Genomic DNA, 22690 nt, shown 5'->3' with positions numbered 1-22690 from the left:
TTACTCTAAAGCCAGACTTCAGGGAATTCTGTGGTAAGCGTGTCAGGACAGGGAAAGTTTTCTTTAGGTCCCTTTTCCAAATGGTATATACTAAGGAATCACTTGTTTTTTCATGTGGTATCATTTAAATGCACGGAATATCACATTGCTAGAAACTCAGGATCAAGTATCTTCGTAAATTTTACAATTAAGTACAGAATAACAGTAACATTTACATAGTCAGAGCTTGGAGCCAGAGCATCTGAGGAAGATAATGTATGTGATTTCTACCCATTTGTCTCTTGACTAGAACAAGAGTTATACCTACTTGGGCCAACATTTTATGGATCATGTAATCCCTTTTACCTTTTATGTTTGCTGCACTCAGTACATTCCAGCAGTTGGAGAAAAAAACCAAACAATAAGAAAGCACTTACTGTCTTGCCTCCCTGTTCAGACTTCACCTCCCTAATATTACTAGCCCAAAGATGCACGGGTTTAAGCACCATGGCACCGTTCACTTGCTCATCAAGCAAAACTGCTACTTGGAAACAGTAAACAGGAAAGGACGTTTACTGACCAGCCCAAAAAGGTTAGTCAGCCACCTCTGGTAAGCGTTCATGTTCAGGCTTCCATGCTACACGTCAAGAGCTGCATGCTACTTCTGAATGTCAACTTTACTCCCACGCTTAAACAGGTAAATAACGAGCCCATCCTGAAATCACCATCAGCCTTCATAGATCGTATCAGATCCACAAGATGCATAGCCTGCAGCTCTCTACTCATCTCTAAGCACCAATTTAACCAGTAGGAATAACTACAGAGGTTTGCTAAAGATGAGTGGGAGGTGAGAGAATGCTGTGAAAAGGGCATATAAGTAATGCAACCAATGGAATTTTATGACAGAACTGTGTCAAGCATGCATTTACACATTTCTGAGAAATCAGCTTGAAGCTGAAACACGCACGCAGTTGTTTAAATGTTCAGGAAGACTGTAACAAACCAGATGCTTTTTTTAGTAGATTTTAACTGAGCTGCTCACAAATTATAATTGGATACATTATTCCGCTAGTTCTTTCTGTAATACAGGACTGCAAACTGAAATAAACCAGCACCGCAGCAGGATCTACCATCTAGACAACAATTCCACCTTTGACCTTACAGTATGTTCAAAGTCCAGGAAACAAAGAAAAAATACCCCTCAAAAGTCTATTTCAAGGTCTCCTCGCTATGAATTGTACCCTAAACGCCCATTATTTCCCTCACATGTGAAATACATTCATAACAGGCAGTTCTCTGAGATTTTCTGGAAGAACTGCATTATCACTACCAATATTCTTTTTGCTTACGAGTCTTCAGGATCAAGTTCATTTTCCTGAACACCTAATGACACAGCAGAAACATACCGCAATTCACAGACAAACGTACCGCAATTCACAGACAAACAAGCTTAGCACCAGGGAAATGTGGTATTTCAGACTGGCCTTACTCAAGTACTACTTTTAAAAATTACATTTAAAAAAAACCTACTCAAATTGTCTTGTGCACCAGCTGCCCTGTAAGGAGTTGTAGGTACATGCGACCGGTTAACGCCACAACAGGACTACCTGCTTCTAGGATAAAGCAATCTTGCTGAACACCACATTGCTGGCATTTAATACCTTTAAATACTGATTGATGAAGATGGTTAGACAGAACCAAGGCTTTAGTCCTGTATGTGGTTTTCCCATCAATGTTTTACTCATAAGACACATGGAAACCACAGATTCAAAGGGAAAATGTACCATCATTTTCTGCTGCATACTCATCTGGGCAGCCTTACGGAGCAGAATATAATCTTGTCCACTAACTTCTACAGAAATATTTTATAGCGATGTATTAAATAGTAAGGGAATCGACCTCACTTAATAGAAAGTTACATTAAGAAAAATCAACAGTGTACTCTTCTAGTAAATGGTAAATATATGAAAAAGCCAGTTACTACCAAAATAAGGTAGAATATTACAGTAACAAAAAAGGATAGCAATAGTAAGAAATATAAGCTAACTGGTAGACTAATTTTCTTTGGTGTTTTTTTTCAGTAGGTTTTGGGTTGGGTTTGTTTTTGTTTTTTTTTTGAGGGATGGATTTGTTTTATTTTATGGAAGACACACTGAGTGCGAGACCCTGCATTTTCTACGAGTAGATATGTCAGCTTTGACAAGCTGGGTTCCTACAGTAGGTGATCATCATGCTCTGGGACACTGGTATGGGATGCCAGTGCTCCAGAAGCATCAAGTTTCCACAGAATTCTCTGCAAAGTTACAGACAGCATCAACCCCCTTTCTCTACTTTCACAACACTTCCTCGCAGTCAGTCATCTGTCAGCTTTCTCTTTCTTCCTGCAGCACAGACATGATCTTGCTACCACGGGCCAAAGACTACGCATGGAAACTCTGTGAGTACACAGGCCATAGGTCACTTGAATGAAGAAGCATTTGGATCTTCTGTACGGAAAACTATGAATGAAAGATACCATGACGCTAAAAGGCACATTTGAAGAATCCACTCATTTGTTTTATCAGTGTTAAAAGCATCATTATGAAAGAATTAAGCTCTTTTGTGAAATGGATCCATCATGTAGAAACTTCAGTGGGAGACTTTAGCCTTATCAATTATTCACATGTAAAGGAAATTTTTATAAATTAACATCGCTCCTGTCAGAATGTTGTTATATTTGCATGTGTTTAACAAAATGTTGCCTTCTTCCACCTACACTCCCTAGAAATAGAGCAAACATTTCAGTCTTTTTGTAAAAAAAAAGCAAAAAGCAAGCCACAGAAATACTGTTCTCCTAAATTCAAACCCTCACTTTATTAAAGGGAGGCATTTCAAGTCTGAATAAAAGCTGTATCTTTTCCTTCTTAAATCTTTCACTGTGAAGTTTATTACTTCAATTATCGTAATACATCAAGTCTAGAGTAAGACAAGATCCATAAGCAGAACATGTGATCGCGACAGGCACCAGCTGTAACGCTCATTCATCTACTGGTGTCTGTATTTGTTACAAAAGGGGTGGAAGACTTCACTTGAGTGAGCTCAAACAATCCTTTTCTGTCCCACCCGGATACCACATCAATATCCACTTTTGTGAGAGACTAGTCTTCCAGAAAATATTTGTTTTAAAAGAAGAGAACTGGAATACTCAATTTGTTTGGTAAATTTAAGAAATATTCTTCAGATTTTTCCCCTGAGAACACGTACTCTGTATTTATGAGCAGGCTTGTTGTCTTACGAACAATGACTCAGAGGAAAAAATATATATTCTTGAGGTGGCAACAGCGTTAGTGGTAACCATTAGCCCTTTTTGTGGTCAGATTTGATTTTTTTTTTACATTTCAGAGTTCAATTTGAAGTATGGACATTATCTTTTGGGGTGTTGTCCTGGGGGTGGTAACCTACTGGGGAGGAGAAGACAGTCAGCTGGATGTATTTTGCCACAGTAAACCCTGTTATGACCCAATACACAATGAAATCCAAGCTAGAACAACTCAGTTCCTGCTAATGTAAATACTCCAAACATGGATGCTGACAAGGTCCATGGCAAGACCTCCAACTCTTTGCCACAGACAATTATGTGCCCCAAAAGAACTGATTAGCTTTAACATAACTGCTTAGGAAACACGGGATAGTGATTTAGCTAAGCCTGGGACAAGCCCCAGGAACCTCCATGTCGCACACGAGATACAGCTATGCCAAGGCACACGTAATAAACAAAGTGCTATTTTGCACACTGTGTGTCCATCCTCACTTGAGGTAAGCGAATTTCTGTGCATCAACTTGAGCTGAGTAAACCCAACTAGCTCTGTAGCGTAAACGTACGTGATGTCCCCGCATCGTAACACAGGGCCCTTTCATGGAGCATTCCCAATCTGAGTGCAAATATTCTACGTTAAAATTTATTACTGCCAGGCTCTGTGTGTAAAATTACTACCAGGTTATACTGACAAATGTATTCCTGAAATTCAAGAACAGACATAAAGAAGGTGGGAATGTTTTTTTGGGGCAAACCAGATTATCAGCTCCCTACAGAAAGAAAAAAAAAAAATCTAGAAAAGGATCTCAGAGCAGAAAGTCAGGGTAAAACACCTGGACCTTTTATACTGTGGTGCCACTAAGACCTTATCCAAAGAAAAATAAACGAAATTAAATGGTATCTGAAAGCAAACAAGCCCTTCCAAAGCCTGGGCAGAAATATAGCCCATTCATACTTCACAAAACCCATATTCAAACCATTTAAGAAACTATCAATACTGCAAAAAAAGCCTGCCACAGGCACCACTGCACACCCACGTGGTCCTCCCCCACTTCCCACTACTTTCTTTTTAAAGTATTTGTGGATAACTTTGTTAGGCTTACCTATAAAACTGACCTTACACAGTGTAAGTGGTCCGCACAACAGCCTGTAGGAACATGGATGCTGCTATGAGAACATGCAGTGATGCGTAAGGCCGATTTTACACCCTCATTTTGAGCCGAGCTACTGGCTCTTGCCAGGGTTAGGTGCAGGAGCGTATCACTGTGATAGAATTCTTTCCAGGACATTACTGATTCTTTGCAAATCAACTGACTGTTCTGGCCATGTGTAGCAACCTGCATTTTATTACTACCAAGTTTTGTTTTGGTGAGGGGGAGGGATTTGATGTTTTGTTTGGTTTGGAGGGGTTTTTTTGTTGTTTGCTTCTTATTTTCTCAAATAGAACTTACAGGTACTTGATATTCAAATATCTTCGGGTTTTTTAAGCACCACAAGTTTACACTCTAGGGAGAAAGTATACATACCCATGTATGCAACTCTGTGTGAGTTGCCTAAACAATGTATAAAAAACCAACAAAACAAAAAAATAAAGTATTGCATGCCAGTTAAAAAATGGAGTGAAATCACATAAGCAGCATGTATTCTCCTCTTCTTCGTGTGCAATTTTCAACTTCACAAAACCTTATCTATCTAGATACCACTTACAAAAGAGCAAACTGATTCCTGGGAAGCATTCCATCTTTCTTCAGCCTTCCATCAACCTGCCCTCTTCTTCACCGTCTGCACCAAACCAGCCGTACGGACTCAAGTACTCTGTCAACTGTTTCATTCATTTTGTCTTTACTCTCCCAAAATCTAGGTGCCTGATATTTTTTTCTTGTATCTTTTAATCTCTAAATCTCCATCACTAGACTATTAATACAATTCCATCCCAGGTCTTCCAAAACCATTCAATTGAGTAAAGAAAGGTTTTCTGTTTTAATATCAGGGGCTGGAACTAGGCAAAAAAAATTTACATTCCCTCAAGGTTTACCTACTTGAGAAAAACTCACTGCTCAGCAACTACAAAAAAAGCAAAGACAAAGTCCATATTAAGTTTAGGAAATAATTCTGAATAAATTACAATTATACATCCTTAACTGAAATGCAGTGTTCAGCTCTTGGCAGCCAGAAGGAGGTCTCCATGACCTCAGGCACACCCAGTGTATGGGAAGAGAGTAAGACAACCAGGACTATGAAATTTAGAACCAGGATGCCACAAACATGTGAAACCCAAGTATTACTCACAAAATTAAGAGATACTATGTTTAATGTAAGATTGAAAAAAAGGAAGGATAAAGTTACTAAGAGAAAATCAAAATCTATACACACGTGCTCTATTTGGGTTTCTCCACAGTGGAAAATGAATTTAAGTAAGACAGCTTGTAATACAGTGTGTACTCCACAGTAACTTTTGGAAAAGCTGTACTTGGAGCTTATCTGTGTTTTTAGTTTGAAAGTCCATCTTGCAGCACCTTCAACACACACAGTGTAATAGCAGAGCAACAACCATGCTGTACTCACCGTTTCCCAGTTTCTGCAGTCAAGCCTTAGGACTCAAACCTTTGCACGCATTAGATATTCCACGTCAGAAGTTGGATGTGTTTCCTCACAACGATCCCGCACTAATGAGATCCGTATGGGGTCAGCCTGGCATTCTACATCCACATCGCTGCCCACTCCACGTCGGCCATCTCACGTGAACGTAGCCTTTCTAGAACCAACAGCTAGCTTCTGCTGTCAGCAAGGGCACAGAGAACAACGGCTCGCTATCTCTCATACTATCGGGACTAAAGGACGTCACATTAAACTACCAGGTGGCAAGTTAAAAAACCCAACTTCACATAAAACCAAACAAAAAATTTCATAGGTACACTGATGAAGGGGTGTTGCTGCAGGACTTTTTGAACTTCTGCGTTTGTGGTGTATTATTTACATTTACTTGGCAAAATTTCATGAACCTCAAGAACCTGAGCAACATGCTACCACCTTTGCCTGAGGAAGACCTTGAGCTGCAGGTTACTGCGAGTTGCGAGAGTATTTTGTGCACATTTCCCTATAACATGGCCATGATCTCCTACTCTTCCCTTCGCACTCATTGGACTATCAGCTTGCTCTCCCAAGAGCTGTTCTTATTTTGTCCAACAGTTTTATTTCTCATTTACATTTCTCTTTTTTTATTCTGCTGAAGGAAACACTTTAAAGAAAACAAACAGTATCTAAATTCTAGTTTCATACATGTTAAAATATCTAGAGTGACACAAGAGGAAGGGGAAAAAAAAAGGAGTTTCTTTAAATCGACGTCATTGATTTAAAGCAAATGGAGGGGATGAGGTTAATTCTTTGTTTTGAACTTAAGAGGAAAAATCAATGACAATAACTTTGACCAATCCATGCTTGAACAGTTGTATTAAACAACCTCCCTATAACTTTGGAAAGCACCTTAAACTACCGAGACCAACCAGAGGGCAAAGTACTGCTAAACAAAGCATTGCTCAAAGTAGCTCAACTCCCATTCAGTTTAAACCAACTGTCGACAGTCCCGCCACGCCGCCGGAGCAGCATGGCCATCTCTGAACGCAGACTTACCCAGCTGCTTTCAAAGCCAGTCATACAGTTACCAACACAGGCAAAACCAGCTTTGAAAGTAATTGTCAATGTTGTGCATTTTTTAATTAGTTAAGCAGTTTTCTTCATTTCTCTCATGTACACCACTTCTTGGGAGAATTCACTTAAATCCACAGGAATTTCACTAAATCTAAATCCATCTTGACAAAGAAGCAACTTGAAAGTATGCTCAATTTTGCATTTGGCTTGATAGTATCTGAAAATTTATTTTCTGAAATGAAATTACCTTTTCTGCCGCCTTTTTTTTTAGCATTATCTTGCTGAAGTCAGATGACAAGCTACCTTTTTATTAAAGAAGGAACCCACTGTAACATTGATATTAATAATTCAAATGCGTGTTATGAACATATGTTCAATATAATCTTGTTAAAATTTCAATTCGTAGGTATACAGTATAGTTAACATAACGCATCAAATATTTGGGTGGTCTTACTAGCATATAACAATCTCTTATAAAAATCTGTGAGGTGTATTACAAAAACATGAGTAAAACTGGAGAAAAATTACACTTAGATTTACTGCTACATTTGAACCACCAACCATACGCACTCACATCAGTGCAAGGGAAATCAACCACCACCAGTCTGGGACTCTTAACAGCCAGCAGTCACTGAACTGCAACCACATATGTCCGGAGAAAATGATTCATTTGCTTTATTGTGACTAACGAATGCTACCCTTTCAGGAAAACCACACTGTAAACCAAATGGGGTATCCCACATCCTAACAAAGCATCTTAAATATGTTGAATAAAAATACAAGCGGCGTTACCTACAGTGCACCAAAGTCCTTCACAACATGCTCTTTGTCCCCTATCATTTAATTTCCTTCTATATTGTGAGGAAGAAGTCGCACCTCCTATGTATGACAACAACTGCAGACTGTACAGTTACTGCTCTTCAGACGATTGAGGAGGTCCATGACTCAGTTTTAAAGGCCCACGTGACTGTGGGCTACCAAATCCTGCAGCTCCTCAGCAGGAGAGATTCTGAGAACAAACCCACAAATTTTTATATTTTACACCAAATTACAGTTAGCAACAGAAATCTTCCATGTGGCACAAACAAATTAAGCTATAAAATAAGAGACAAAGTATAGAGAACATTATCATGAAGAAGGTTGAGGTCTAAGGAGATTTTAAAAAAAGCATTTCTCCCTGGAGACCAAACCAACCACCTTTGCAGCATAAATCCTCTGCTTCCACACACTTGAAATTCAGGATTTTCTTGCCAACATGGCAGAAATCTTTTTAATGTGGCAAGCAAGAGGGAACAAAGATGACAGAAGAATGAAATCCAATTTTTCTGGCCCATTATTACCAAAGCAGCAGAGAGTATTTTGGGGCTGAGGGATCTGTGGTGTTCCATTATTTGAAACATTACGCCAAACGAGGCTACACAGAATAAAACAAAGACAGATCAACCATATGTGTGTCCTTTTATACTGCATTTTAGACAAAAAGTACTTGGTATCAGACATTAGAAGCTAATAGCTTTTAGAAAAGAAACAAACTATAAGGTTCAATATAAAAAAATATACTGAGAAATTCTGGGAAATTTGTCTTCTCATCAGACATTTTGGTAATAAAAAAACCTTTATGGCAATTACAAAGCAAAATGAGTCAATAATAATTCTTCACATCTGGGTAGAACTGGGTAGTTTATTAGAATCAGTTCTCAACCTTTCGTGGCTCTTGTGACAATAAACACCACTGACATGGAAGATGAACCCACGATGTTTCACAGGAATTCTAATAGCTCTTCATTCTTTTTAAACAAGAGAGTTTAATTTAGGAATTGCTTTTACGCCTGCCCTAAAACTTCTTACTCCTTTGTCATATTGGGCAAATATTAACTCCTCCTGATTTGCACAGGGCTTATTTTTGAACCATCACCCATTTCAGGGCAATCATCGTTTCTGAGCATTGCTAGGCAAACTTATCAGTGAAGGCAAACAGAACTCCAAGCAAATATTACTCATGTAGAATTTACAGCTAACAAGCTTTATGCATTTCATCAAAACTTCCACATTTAGCCAGAGCTCTTCAACTTGAAGAGGATATAAACACATTCTAGATTTAGCCCCCAAATCTGTACAGTATTGTCTCTAAGATTTTGCCTAATTCATAACGCAAATTTTTAGTTTATTGATGTCATAGTAAGTATTTAATCTTACTTCAATTAAAACAATAAAGGCACATATGCAAAACATAAGGGTATGCACAATGTCACTGGTTTTTCTTTTTATTTAGCTGTGGGCTACTGTTGCCCTTCTGGTACAGAGGAGTCACTCCGCAACACTGATTTTTTGCCAGTGGCCCTATCAACAAAAAAAGGTTCATACTGTCTCAATATCCCTTCTCTTGTTGTACTAAAACCAGAAATTAATTTCCGTTGGACATTTTGAATTGGCAAAACCAAGAGCACGCATATGCTACCGAAGGGGCACGTACACTCCGTAATATTAAAACAAGAAAAACGAAAGCAAAGTAGTCTGAAGAGTCTTCCAGGTACCAGTGGAAGCAGCTTCCATCAGTTCCAAATAAAGCTACGTACTTTCTATTAATTTAAAACTAGAATTTACCTACTGGTATAATTATAAAAATCGAAAACTTACCTGAATTGTAACTACAGGACAACGTAGAGCTGTCAAACTCGTGCAACATTAAGTAGTGTCTATTTACAATAAAATGTAGGTGACTACTTTTAACATTACAACACACGTGGTACTAACACGAATGGGAAGACAAGATGACTGAACTTAGATTTTTGGAAAAACCCCTCTTACTGGCTGTAACAGTACTGTTCTGTTATTGTTAGGAGAAGGAGAAAATGACTTTCAAAATCCCAGCTGATGCAGCAGTTGGATATGCACAAATACATTTATGTTATGAGTAGAAAGGAGGAAGCAAGAGCAAAGCCTCAGGTTTGCTACTCTAACTGGGCTGAAATGAGGAGAATGGGGGGGAAATGTGGCAGTGCTCTTCCTTCCCGCCTGTATGCCACTCAGCACCAAAACATCCCACACTCCGTCAAATGGTATGAGTTATTCTCCCAAATGGGGAAACAAGAGGAGCCAAGGATATCTCTGACTCCAGATTAAATATATATTGACTGTAATTCAATTACAGCTTTTTAGCTACTATAGCTGTTTATAGCTTTCAGATTAGAAAATAGAATTCATGTCCTGGGTAGCATGCTAGGTGTTGCCTTCTATGTGTGAAAGTCTAAACCCACCCTTGAATTTTCTACTTACTTACGTATTATTACATTGTACAGTCAGACCTAAAAATTTTGCCTTCAGGGCAGATATTAACTGTACTAACCAACTTTTTCTAGTTAGTAATGCAGGCGTAGATAATTACGGCTTAACGAAATTCATTTTCAAATCTAAACCCAACAGCTCAAACACTGTGGAAAACCCCATAAATGCTCTGCCATGGTTCACAAATGTGTGAGCTGTAATTAATATTATCGCATTTTTTCTGAAAATAAACCATCAAAGCATGTGATTTCTTTTTATGCAAAAGAGTAACAGATGCAATGCTATAACATGCCCAGGAGCATTTTTTTCTAAATGCCTAAAGACTTCTACTTTTCTTTTTCACCTCTCACACTTTTGTCTGACTTTTCATTATTGTTCTCATTTTTCTTCCCTCCACTAGGTCAAAAATCAAGAACGAGAGGTGCAAGCCATGAAACGTTTGAACTTAAAAGCTGCAATAGTAAATCATCAGCTCAAAGTTCCTCCTAGTCCAGTATCACATCCCAACAGCAGCCACAAGTGGATGTCTAGACAAGAGTAAAACAAGAGGAGCACATACAATACTCTTCCAGCTGCCAACTGTTTCCAGCTTCAAGAATTTCCTACAGAGCTGCAGTTGCAGAAATACCCAAGTACTCTGCTGATACTCTTCGCTGTCAGGTCAGTGGTGACACAACTGCTAGAGATATGAAAATCAGCAGATGCGGTCAGATTATCTACTCATTGGTAAGCTGACCTCCAGAGTTACAGCAGTCTCAAGTTCTTTGGTCACAGGATTCCTGCATACCCTTCTAAAGTGATTTTGCTGCTGTACCCCCATCCTCTACCCTATGATATCACTTCATCAACAGAGCAGCCAGTACTCATTTATTTTAAAAACAAAATGGAGATTAACTATTCTTACAGATGAGATCAGTTCAACCTAGTGCTGGAGAGGGGGAAGTAAAAAAAAAAAAAAAAAAAAAACCAACAAAAAACTGTTTTAGCAAACAGATATCTCCAAAAGACAGCAGCATGCCTGTAATTCTGCATTCTATAAAACAGGATCTTTGGTTAGGGAGCATGACTGAAGTTTAATATAAAATTGATGTGCTAGATGGACTGAATAAAGCAGCCAGTGTGCCTCCAATTACAGGGTTTTTTTAATACCCTTTTCTGATACTTATCTACTAAATGATAATATTGAATGTTTTCTGTTGTTCCTTTTACCATTGTACAACACTTGTACCAACTCTGCAACTGGGCAGATTACTATGTGGACATATTTGCTCAAAAGAAAAAGATGACACCTGCTTTCAATTCTGCTGACATAATTTTATCATTGTAGTGATAAAACTAAGAACTTATTAAATTCATATTCTGAAGGTCGGGGGCTTTGTAACAGAAAGAAGTTCAATGCTTTTGAAATAATTAGAATCTGATGATTTTATTTAACGTATTTACTGTATGAGCGTTCAAACATTTGATTCGGCTGCAATACAAGATTCCATATAGGAGACCATTCTAAAAAAAATTCACATTTTCTGTTTCCCTTCCATGAACCACACTTTACACTTCTGCTGTTACTGAGAAATGCATTAAAGGCAAGTCACATGATTTCCCTCATGTCAACAAATGATGGCTCAATTAGGCAGATAAGAATCTACAGCCCTCAGCAGAAACTCTCTTCAGCCCATTCTCAGCAGTACGAAGAAGCACTTAGGGACAGCACTACTTCTGGGGAATGAATACTTGCTACCCTTTATACACAGATGCTTATTGAAAATTTCTCTTTTTCTTCAAAGAAAATTGCATCTTTCATGTTGTTGAAAATTTCCAATCACTTATACTTCCTAAATTTTTTTTCTGCATTCAGCTAAAGCTCATGATTGAAATCAGTAAAATGGTGAGGAATTTTAATTTTAGCACACTGCTCTAGTAATTCGAAATCACCTCTTGGTAATAAGGTGTCAATACATAAATGAATAAGAACTCTCAAGTTTTGACTCCAGTCCTCAAAAGAGAGGGAAATTCATATGTAAGGATGAAATCCATTCTTACCTTACTTTGCCGTGATCAAGTGTCTTAAGAACTCCATATACAAAGAGTGCTAATGATAGCAAGTCCAGCTATAAATACCAATATTCTCCTGGGTGCGCTCAGTGGATGAAAAGTTTGTTTCTGCTTCACTCCAGTTACTCACACCATCCTCCGTGTCCACTACCTGCCATTGTTTTGCTGAATTTCTTAATTTCAACCCCACTGCTAAGAGAAATCTATTAAAAATACTGTGGTCTCTCACTTCAGGCTATGCAGAGCAAGCGAGACAGAATATTCAGTACCTCCCTTCTTTCTCCCATTTCTTCAATTTGTCTTGTTCTTCAAGATTTTATGACTCTTTATAATGCTTAGCCTTTACTTTTTCACAAAACACCTCAATGTTGTTCAGCACCAATTATACTCCATATGGTCTTAAAAAGACATGTTCAGAGGCATATGCTGAGGCATATTTCATGCTAAATACTGTTAACTGCTGTTCCCCACCATTTTCAAATTTGCAGGAAAGTATTGTTATATTGCATCTGGCAATAGCGTTGCTGGCAAAAAACTATTAGCAGCAGTGGCATTCCGCAAAACAACTTCAGTAACTTCAGCATAAAAAGTGGTAACAAGACACATCATCTCATCTACAGCTCTTCCAAGGGCTAGACACCATTATCCACGTACTATGTGTGGGAAACCTTGTGACTGAGGAAGGGCTTTGCAGTTATCTATGAATTATAAGGGCTGACTATGCTGATGTTTATGGTGAATATTATGGCCAGGTATTTATTAAATTACTTTGCCTGAGCAGCTACATTCTTTAGAAACATGAAAAAACCCACATGGTCCTTAACCAACATAGTCCTGCCAATAAAAAACTTTGGTGCGAGTACGATTCGTCTGGGAAGCATAAGAGCATTGCTGCTGGTATAGCAGCTGTTGTAAACTGTCTGCACATTAGGCTGCTTATGCCAGAGAGAAGTGTAAATCCCCAGGAGGGTTTGCCACAGCAGCTGCATCAGCAAAATCCTTCTATTGTGGACAAAAATCTAAGTGCCCTTAGCTTTTAAGTCAAACCTTTGCAAGGATTAGTACCGGTGGTTTTATCTTGTTCATATTGCTGAAATGATGATTCATTAGTCAAACCCTACTTGCTACCACGAGGGTCTGGATATGCCTTAGAAAGAAATAGCATCTACCTCTGTATCTCCAACTTAGAATTTTTTTCTAAAACAGCGCTCATTACTAATTCAGAGAGCTTAGAATTTCCTTAAGTATTCTATCTTTAATTAAAGGAAGAAGAAACGAAAAAAGGAGGATCATCTTTCTTTTGACCAACCCGGACCATCCGAAGCGCATCCACCAAGCAGGTGACCCAGCGCACTGCTGACTTGAGCGTTAGCCCTGAGACTAGAAGGATTAAAGCCATACCACAAACCTGCGCACCCCTGTCTTTAAGGCACAGCTCTGTTCTTTAAAAAGAGACTTGGAAAACACCACAAAGGTCTCAGCTAACGCAGATGTGCCCCGATTAAGGGGAAAGGTCTTTTCCCATGTTACAATCCAGGATCTGTCTTATCTCCCGTAGCCTCTTTCGAATGAACTTCCAGAGCCTGTTTTTCAAATCAGTCAATTCCTGTTTCAAATAGACCCAATTACAAACCAGGCTGGCGGGACACAGCCCTTCAGCCTCCTTAAGGGCTAGAGAATCTAGCCCAAAGCTGTAAAAAGCCCAATCTGCGAGGCATACTATTAACACGTGTGTTACCACTGAAAACCTGTGCAGAAGCATTTCTGCAAAATACTTTTTTCACTCAAAGTACACACTGCTAAGCGCAACGCAGGATGCAAATTCACTTGACACATATTTTTTAGGATACCGATCGGTTATGCCGTAAAAATATTTTTACTTTTTAAAATGGTAACTGTTACTTGTATACTCAAAAAGTAGCCTTCAGGTTCGTGCCCTGCTTGCAACCCCCGCTGTTTCAAAACATCTGTGGTCAACAGGCAGATGAGCGCCATTCAGCACACTTCAGTTTCTGAGCCAGGAGGAAGCATATAGGAATCCCCTTGCACTACACATATATATTTTACCATTCTACGATTTCAGTGCAAACGTTACTGGCTTTGAAGGAACAAGCACAAACGTGATCATTTCAGAGTGCTCCTTTTAAAGCAAATCATTAACCGTAACTTCTTGAAAGAAAAATAATTTTGTAGTTAAGCAACTGCACCATCCCTATTACATATGTAAACTGTAAATGAAACTTCAGGCCAAGTAGCGGCCTACTATAAATAGCTTAACTTGGCTTTCAAGTTACACACATGCACAGAGTTTTTGCTGTTAAAAAAATTAACCTTCACGTAAAACAGAGCACAATTGCTGTGATATTTATATGCGGTTCTCAGTGTAGCAGTTGATGAGATAGACACAGCGAATACACATTCCAGGGTTATGCAGACTACAGCATCTCCACGTGTTAATGAACCAAGCCCCTTCAGAAGAAAGGTGGAACCCCAAGTTTCCGTCACTGTACACAGAGTGATGACCACCAATTTATTACAAATTTGGGTAGTCAGCATCCAAATAGGTAAGTTACCTCAAATGAGAAATATTCACAAATGTCAAGTTTTAGTCTTCAGAACAGTCTTAAATTAATGATTCTCTTTAAACCTAATCAGAGAAGCACTGAAATGAAAAAAGAGTCAAGATAGAACCAATACTGTTTCAGTCAGAGCCCCTAACTCCTCGATTTGCTGGTGCTTTAGTTTTGAGATTTTGCTCTAACAAAGTTGACATGGTAACAGACAAAATTCTGTGCTCTCAAAGAGAGCATCTAATAAAGACTGACATGCAAGAGGACCTGCAGAAAAAATTTCCCTTCAAATTGACTCATCTCACCCCGCAGAGTATGAAGGCTTCCCTTTTTAATTTACATTTAAATAGTGTGTTAAGGCTGCCCAGACTTTACATATGATTTGAGACTCAGGGTCCCCAAAGGCAGAGACATCTGGGAGCAGAGGTCTCGGCAGCGGTCTGTGGGCGGCACGGCGGGTCCCCGGCCCCAGTGGCAGAGCTGGCCGGCGAGCGCCTCGTCTCCCCGCTCCCCGCTCTGCTACAAAACCCCACTCAGCCTCCACGGACAAGTAGCTTGCAACCAAGAGCATTTCAGCAGATTTACCAGTTCTACTAATGAAATTAAAGCATGCCCTTTCCCCTCTTCTTCTCCCTCCCTAAAAAGAAATATATTTTAAAAAGGGCAACGCAATCACAACCATTATGTCAATTAAAATTTAAATGCTGAGTTTATCTCTGTAGGTATCTGTCAAACGCAAAGCGCACACAACATCTTTGGAGTAATAATGATGTTTTATCATTTTAATAACAAACACTTGGAAAAAAATCCCTAAAGTGTACCAGTTGGGGTGGTCTGAATTAACAGTAGCTTGATAGCCCAAGGGTAGCAAAAATAGATTGAGCTACCAAATTTCATAGTAGTTATAGCAGCTGTCTTCTTGCCTCAGGGAACCTGGGTATTTAACAAAGCAGACAGCTTGGCATTGGCATCTGATTAGTAGTGTGGGTATTGTTGGACAGAATACGCGCAGTTCTATTGTTTCACTGTTTGATTAGGAATTTGGAGAGCTATGGCATCATTTAGCTTTTATAGCTAGCTTCTGCATGTTCACTTACAGGTACTATGAGAAGATATTTTCTCATTTATCACTTGCTGCAAGTAGGGAATATCGTCTTGAGCACGATCAATGAAACATGACAGGATTTAAATGTCAGGGTCAGTTGCCTCCCCGCTTCTGTGCCAAAATTTTGTTGAACCAACTGCACAAGTTTTTCTAATTGGGGAGAAGAGTGAATAAGGTGAAACCCTGTTCCTCCCTTACCACACGATACAAATTACTCAGAATTTAAAATAATTTTAAAATGTCGTTTATTCCAGTTTAACTTTACACGGGGAAATTTCTCTTCACAAAAGAAGTCTCAGAGAAAAAAATACAGCTGTTGGCGTTTCTGGAAGAGGGGGATCGATTTTTATTTTTCTAATCCCACAGTAAACCTGACAATTTGGGTAACCACCGGGGGTAAGAGAATCTTCGGTTCAAACCTGATCTGCTCAATGGTAAAAAATCTTAGTTAACATGCTTTATCTAAAAAGGCTTGATCTTGGGGAATAACCTTAGCACAAACAACAATATTACTCTGAGGTTTGCGTTTGAACTTCATACAGCCAAAAAGACCCCCCACGTGGCTCTTCTCTCTTTCATTCTTTAAGTATACATCACAAATTATTGGTGCTTGTTGGCAGAGTTCAAATCACTGAACTCATTGCAAATAGTCTACTTCAGCTAGAAGTACATTCTTTTACTCTATCAAATCCATCTGAGGTAATAAGACTTGATGTTTTATTCAACAGAGCTGAGGAAAATTGTTGCACAATAGGTTAATTCAAAATGGCAGCATAGAAAATGCATCTGTCAGTGGGGATCAAATTACAGGGCAAGCTCCTCTCAATGCTTAGAAAAACAAGTCTGCAGTTCTACAGATTATGTGCATGTGTGTGTTTAAAGGGGTGGGAAAGGAGCTAAATATCTGAGCTAACCTCCAATTAAAGTCAATCATAAAAACAGCCAATTTAATGAGGACGGATTTCTTTGGGTAATTATAACACCAACCACTTTTTTTCTCCCTCTCTTTTAAATCTGTAATTCTGCCTTCTTGTTATTGCTTGCTTTGTCATTAATCGCCTCAGGAACTTGATTTCCTAGCAACAGACTCTGCCACCAAACATTTGGCTCCCGTTCAACATTTTCTTTGTGAAAAATGGCACTGCTATTGCCGCCTGGCTGTTGCAGCTAGACTGGCTGTGTAAGTGCTCTAATAATGCATTCTTCTAAAAAACACCCCCCACACACCAAAAAAAAAATAAAAATCACATGATAAAAGGAGCGATGACTGAGCTTCGCTAATTACTGCGCTGAAGAAGCCTATCTGCAATTTAAAGGCTACTACTGCAATTTAAAGGCTACTAGGGTAGGAGGAGAATGACAGGAAAGGAAACGTGTATATTCTTCACATAAATAAATGTAATTTATAACATAGAGGTGAACGTTTAGAAACAGATATTTTTACGATGTTACATTTTCATTAATTTTAAATTACGGAAAAAGGAGATTAGAATCTTTCTGGAAAGTTGATGATGTGTTTCTGCATAAAGTACAAAGCGTTCACTTTCAAAGAACGATATCTTGACGATCAAACTTTGCAAAAAATAAAACGAAAAAGTTTCGAATTCACTTTTCTACATGAGTTACTTGAGAAAACACTGGCAAAATTGTCTATGCCTGATAAGTTATACCTGAAATAGCAGCCTAATACATGCCACCTCATAAATACATCACAGCATGATGTAACGCACGCTGGTACTTACTAGACAAAGCTCTTTTTTGCACGTTGATAAAAGAAATAAAGCTGTAAATTCCTGTATTTATGAGAGAGAAAGTACTTATGCCATATTCGTTTTGGAATCGAGTCAACGGCAGATTTGCTAACTGGTTAGATAGCGAGTCTATCATCTCCCCACAACAAATGGGTCACGCTTCAGCCCAACCCCCAGAACACCCAGCGCCTCAGGATGGTGGCTTTCAGGACGGTGACGTTGTCCCAGGCCAGCAAAAAAGACCACAACTAACTGTTGCTAACTGCAGCTTCTTCTGGATGGTTAAGACATTCAGAATGGTCTTTTTCTGGCCATAAAATCTATTCGTTACTGCGAGAAAGAGTTCTGCATGTCCAATGGCATACATGCTGACACCAGAGCGCTATGGCAAGAGTTATCAACGCCAAAAAAAGCTCTTTCAGAGTTATTCAAACAAATGCCTTTTTGAGGGGATATTTTGATTCCTACCAGTGTCTATGTCTCTCGTTTTGCATGGTGCACACACAGACCTAGCACATCTCAAAGCAAAAAAAGCTATCACAATACATTGTAAATTATCATAGTCATCATAGCAGTAAATTACAATAAAAATGCCTTCATTGAATATGCCTCTGAAAGGAGGAGACAGCACAAAAGAAATTTCATTTATACTTACATTGTTATAATAATCAGCGTTTTTTCTCAAGCAGAATGGCCAAACCCCATGTAAAATACTGTAGAATGTTATTTAAGCTTTGCTACACATTGCTGACATCAAGCTTATGTTTTGACAGATTCATGTTGAAACCAGATAATTCCACCATCAAGCCCACTACACCACCACAGTATCTCTCTGCTTCGACAAGCACTTAGGCATTAAAAGAAAATAAATATAAAAGTATCACAGTAGTTGTTGAAATGTACCAGGGCGGTTGGACTTTTAAAAGCTTCTCCTTCAGCAGACCGGTGTGTACATGGGGTTCATCATGGCATGCCACAACACATGGCATTTCCCACTCGAAACTCAGCCTAAGACCAGAATACCTGCTCTTGATGAGAGCTGTCACGAACACCAAAATAAATTACACTTGCCATTACCTTTGTAAACACAAAAGAGATGCTGATGGCGGTGAATGTAATTTAACTGCGGGCTAACAAATTTTAGAAGTATTAGAAAATTTTATACTTAATGTGGTACAACTGAAGAGCATCGCCATTGAGAAATTTCTATCATTTGCTACCTGGAAGCAGGAGAAGGGAATAGTTTAAACTTTTATGGATTGTGAAACAACAACAGCCCATGCAAAGCTGACTGAGTGGAAGTGTTACCTACTCTGAAGATAAAAGGTTGTATGGTAATACTGAAAGTGAGCAACTCAAAATTCAGCTGCACACAAATAGGTCTGAGCGCTACAAAAAAAGCTTCATTGTTCCTCTACTTTCTACCTACAACAGGTAGCACAGGAGTTGAAGCTTTCAGGCACTGTAAATTCAAAAAGCAAATATACAAGATCACAATGCATAAAGTACAGCGTAAAAATGGTCCCACATCTCTTTAATGAACACAGAAAAGCAGGAGCATCAGCAATGCCGTACCTGTATGAAACAGCTAGGCAAGGAATCTACATTGATACTCATGAGAAAAAAAACTCTGAGAGGCATCACTTCTAACACCAGCTTTTTAAGTACACAAACTATATCCACAAAACACAAATTCAAATACAGTCCCTGAACAACAATGTACTACTCTCCTTTGTACAGAAAAGAGACAAGCTTTTTATTAAAGGAAGATCTGCTCGTGCTTTGGGAGCTGCTTAACTGATCCCTTCTAAGCTAAGATTCCAGTTACTTACTGGGAGAGAACCTAACAGCACTCAGTGCTGCCACTTCATGTGCTTCGTAAAGGAAAGCATTTAAGAAAAAAGAAAAACCTCCAAAGCACAGAAAGAACTTTCAGTAACACATTTATTACTTCAGCACCAAGATAAAACCAGCATCAAACAACAGTGTTTCACTCGCCTAATGCCTCCAACTTCAAACATTAAATCAAGGCAGGTGCTGGACTAAAAGACAAGTCGAGTAAAGCTAACTAACTGGCAAAGGTAAGGATGGCTAACTGGTACACAGGAAAATACACACCTGTGAAGCACCAAACTCGTGGCAAGAATGTTCCAATACAGGCAGAAAGATAAAATTCAGCTGTCTATGAGCAAGCAGTATCAGTTGTCACAGAGTTAAGTTTTCACAAGGTTAAGTGCAGCTTTTAATGAGGAAAGCATCTTCTCCTTTTCCATTTTCTTCTCATTATGAAAGGACAAGTGCAAAATTCCTTACCACAGAGGTGCTCAAATGACAACTAAAATTCTCTGCAGTTTTTCTGCTCTCTTAAGCAACTGTTATCAGCAGATTATTTTTGTTAATCAAAAACATTCACAATAAAAAAAAAATATTTGAATTCCAGGCCGTATTAGGATATGATAATTAATAGCGATATACTATAAGTTGCATTAAAAATGTTGAAATGTTTGTGTGCAACGTAAACTGAGTAGCAGCAGCTGTCATAGATTTCAGCTGGCACTGAAGACACTGATGATCTTAAAAATCCCACCACGGAACACAACCCAAAGACCTCATAGCCCAATACATGTTATGGAATTCTTAGAGATGTTTACATAAGTAAAGTACTACCATTACTTTACTAAATGTCTCTGCAAATCATACAAGCAAGGTGCGCAAATATGGAGTATTATCACCTGAGTTTCTAAGATGTGACTGTAGCACTTAAGAATTTTAAAATGCAACTCCTGACAGAAATCACAGATTCACAGAAAAAAAGAAGAAAAAAGAAAAAAAAAAAAAAAAAGAAAAACCACATACACACACAACACACGCAACTTAAGGTTATTTTCATGTCAGGTTGTGTTCCATTCACAATTTCAGAGACAATAAGACAACATTTAATGTTATCATAACTCTCAACTTATTCTGAAGTAAGGGAAATGTCTGAGGAAGAGACATTTTCTAGTCCCGGTAGGAACGAAATAAAATCCCTCACAGTGAATTCTAATCAGACACCAGCAGCACAGCTAGCTGATCCACAGCGAAATGAATATGACAGACTGGAAGATATGATGCCAATGGTTGAAATTACTGCAAGTATATGAATTACATCTGGAGAAGGAAAAGAAATTGCATAGAGTTTGACAGTACATGTAATCTACCTCAAATGATACAAAGTCGAGTCATTTTAAAGGATTAAAATACACCTTTAAAGTTTACCATCTTTGAGAAAGCTGGGGCAGCCTCTGTAATTTGCTTCTATTTGCGATTTACAGGGTCCTATTCTTTGCTAATCTTTCTCCAATTTGTCTGCTGGATCTGATTACCAGATGGCTAAAATAAACGTATTGTGTTCATTCATGGTAACAGAAGTTGTCTTTAAGGGTTCTGTCATGGCTTCGCTATCTTTTCCTTTGTACCTACTCCTCCCTCTGTGAATTGATTAGATTTCAGAGCTAAGTTTCATCTGAGGGCCATTCTGCTGAATGCTGCATTGAAAAGCATATTATCTACTCTAGGAAGCACATGGAGATGACCACAGGATATCACAGACCTGTCCTAAAGCAACAACTGCCTCACTCTGCCAAGAAAATTGATTGTTTGATAATCTCAAGACACGGATTTCCAGAATAAGTATCTGTCCCTAACATACATTCTGATGCAACCCAAGAAATAGGTGGAAGCGAGCAAGTGAAAAGCAGCATATGCACAGCGCAAAGCCAGGGGAGGTAAACAAGACTAAAGCAAAGACAGACAGGTACGCAAATTCATGACTCCGAGAGCTACCCTGTACCACAGGAGTGGCAACTGTTCACTACATGGCTTTGGTTACTCTGGTAAACCGCTACAAACTTGCAAGTCAAGAAGCTAAATGAAAGAAAAGGGTATGAATGCGTTGTAGTGTGAAGAGATGGGTACGGTTCTACATATTGTCTCCTTAAGTTATACACGCAATCTGTAATCTGAAGTGGTGATGCCATCCTAGAAATCTCTTCAATGAACCCATCCTTCAGTGCTTTTGCTGCCGGTGTAAACCAGGTTCTTTACCCAACAGAACTCCTGCAATCAGATGTTCCCCTAATCTGAACTCCATTTTGCAACTATCTAATACAATCTATTAGCACTTCAGTGTTATTTACTCATCCATTAACATATGCACATCTTGGGTTTTATTTTCAGATTAGTACAGTAGTTCCCTTGTCTCCCAGTCAAAGCTTGTATGTTGTACAACTGGCATCCAAAGAACAGCTTTTAATATATATGAAAATCAGTGTAGTGAATCACCTAGTCAAAATTTAAGCGATCAAACTGACCGAACACAGAAGAGTGGTTTCAGAACTAAAATAAGATGAAGGCTGTATCTTAAAAAGCCCAAACCTGCTTTTTATCTTGCAGGGTTTCTCACTTTTCCTGAAGCATCTCCACTAAGTTTAATTTTTCTAAATTGTATATCGGAAGTTTTGTTGGTGGAATTATATATAAGCACGGTAAAATAAATGAAAAACCTCCAAAACTTAGAGCAGTATAGCTTTTGGTAACAGGAGTCATTCTTCTTCCTTATTTAAACTATACTCTTGGCCTTTCAATATTTTTTGAGCCAACAACATTAATTCCTAAGCATGGCATTTGGAACAGACTGAGATATAATTATCAGAAAATAAAAAACTCCAAACACCAGCAAAAAAAAAAAAAAAAGAAAAGAAACAAAAATGAGTAGACAATACACCTATGTATTTTTTTTAACCACAGCATAAGCATATGGTCATAGTGGTGGGAGTATTTTCTTTGTATACAGAGAAGGTTGTAAGGATTTTTTGACAGTTACAAAGGGGCAGTCTTGGCCGTACAGAAAGATCAATAACAACCATGTAAAGCCTACAGCAGTGCACACTAACAGGCTGTAGGAAACATTAACACTAGCTAAAAGAAATAACTGTATTTTCAATGAACTTGTTCCTCCTGGATA

The 22690-nt window shown here is 38.6% G+C and overlaps 1 protein-coding gene across 3 annotated transcripts in view; it reads right to left on the bottom strand.

Moving 5' to 3' along the window:
• The window catches only part of ADK (adenosine kinase), a 291562-nt gene that overhangs the window by 127616 nt on the left and 141256 nt on the right, over positions 1–22690 (bottom strand). The gene's annotated exons all lie outside the window — the stretch shown is intronic.

The sequence above is a fragment of the Falco punctatus genome (genome assembly GCF_963210335.1).
Source record: "Falco punctatus genome assembly, chromosome: 9".
Taxonomy (NCBI): Eukaryota; Metazoa; Chordata; class Aves; order Falconiformes; family Falconidae; genus Falco; species Falco punctatus.
This window is presented reverse-complemented; position numbering and strand designations above follow the sequence as displayed.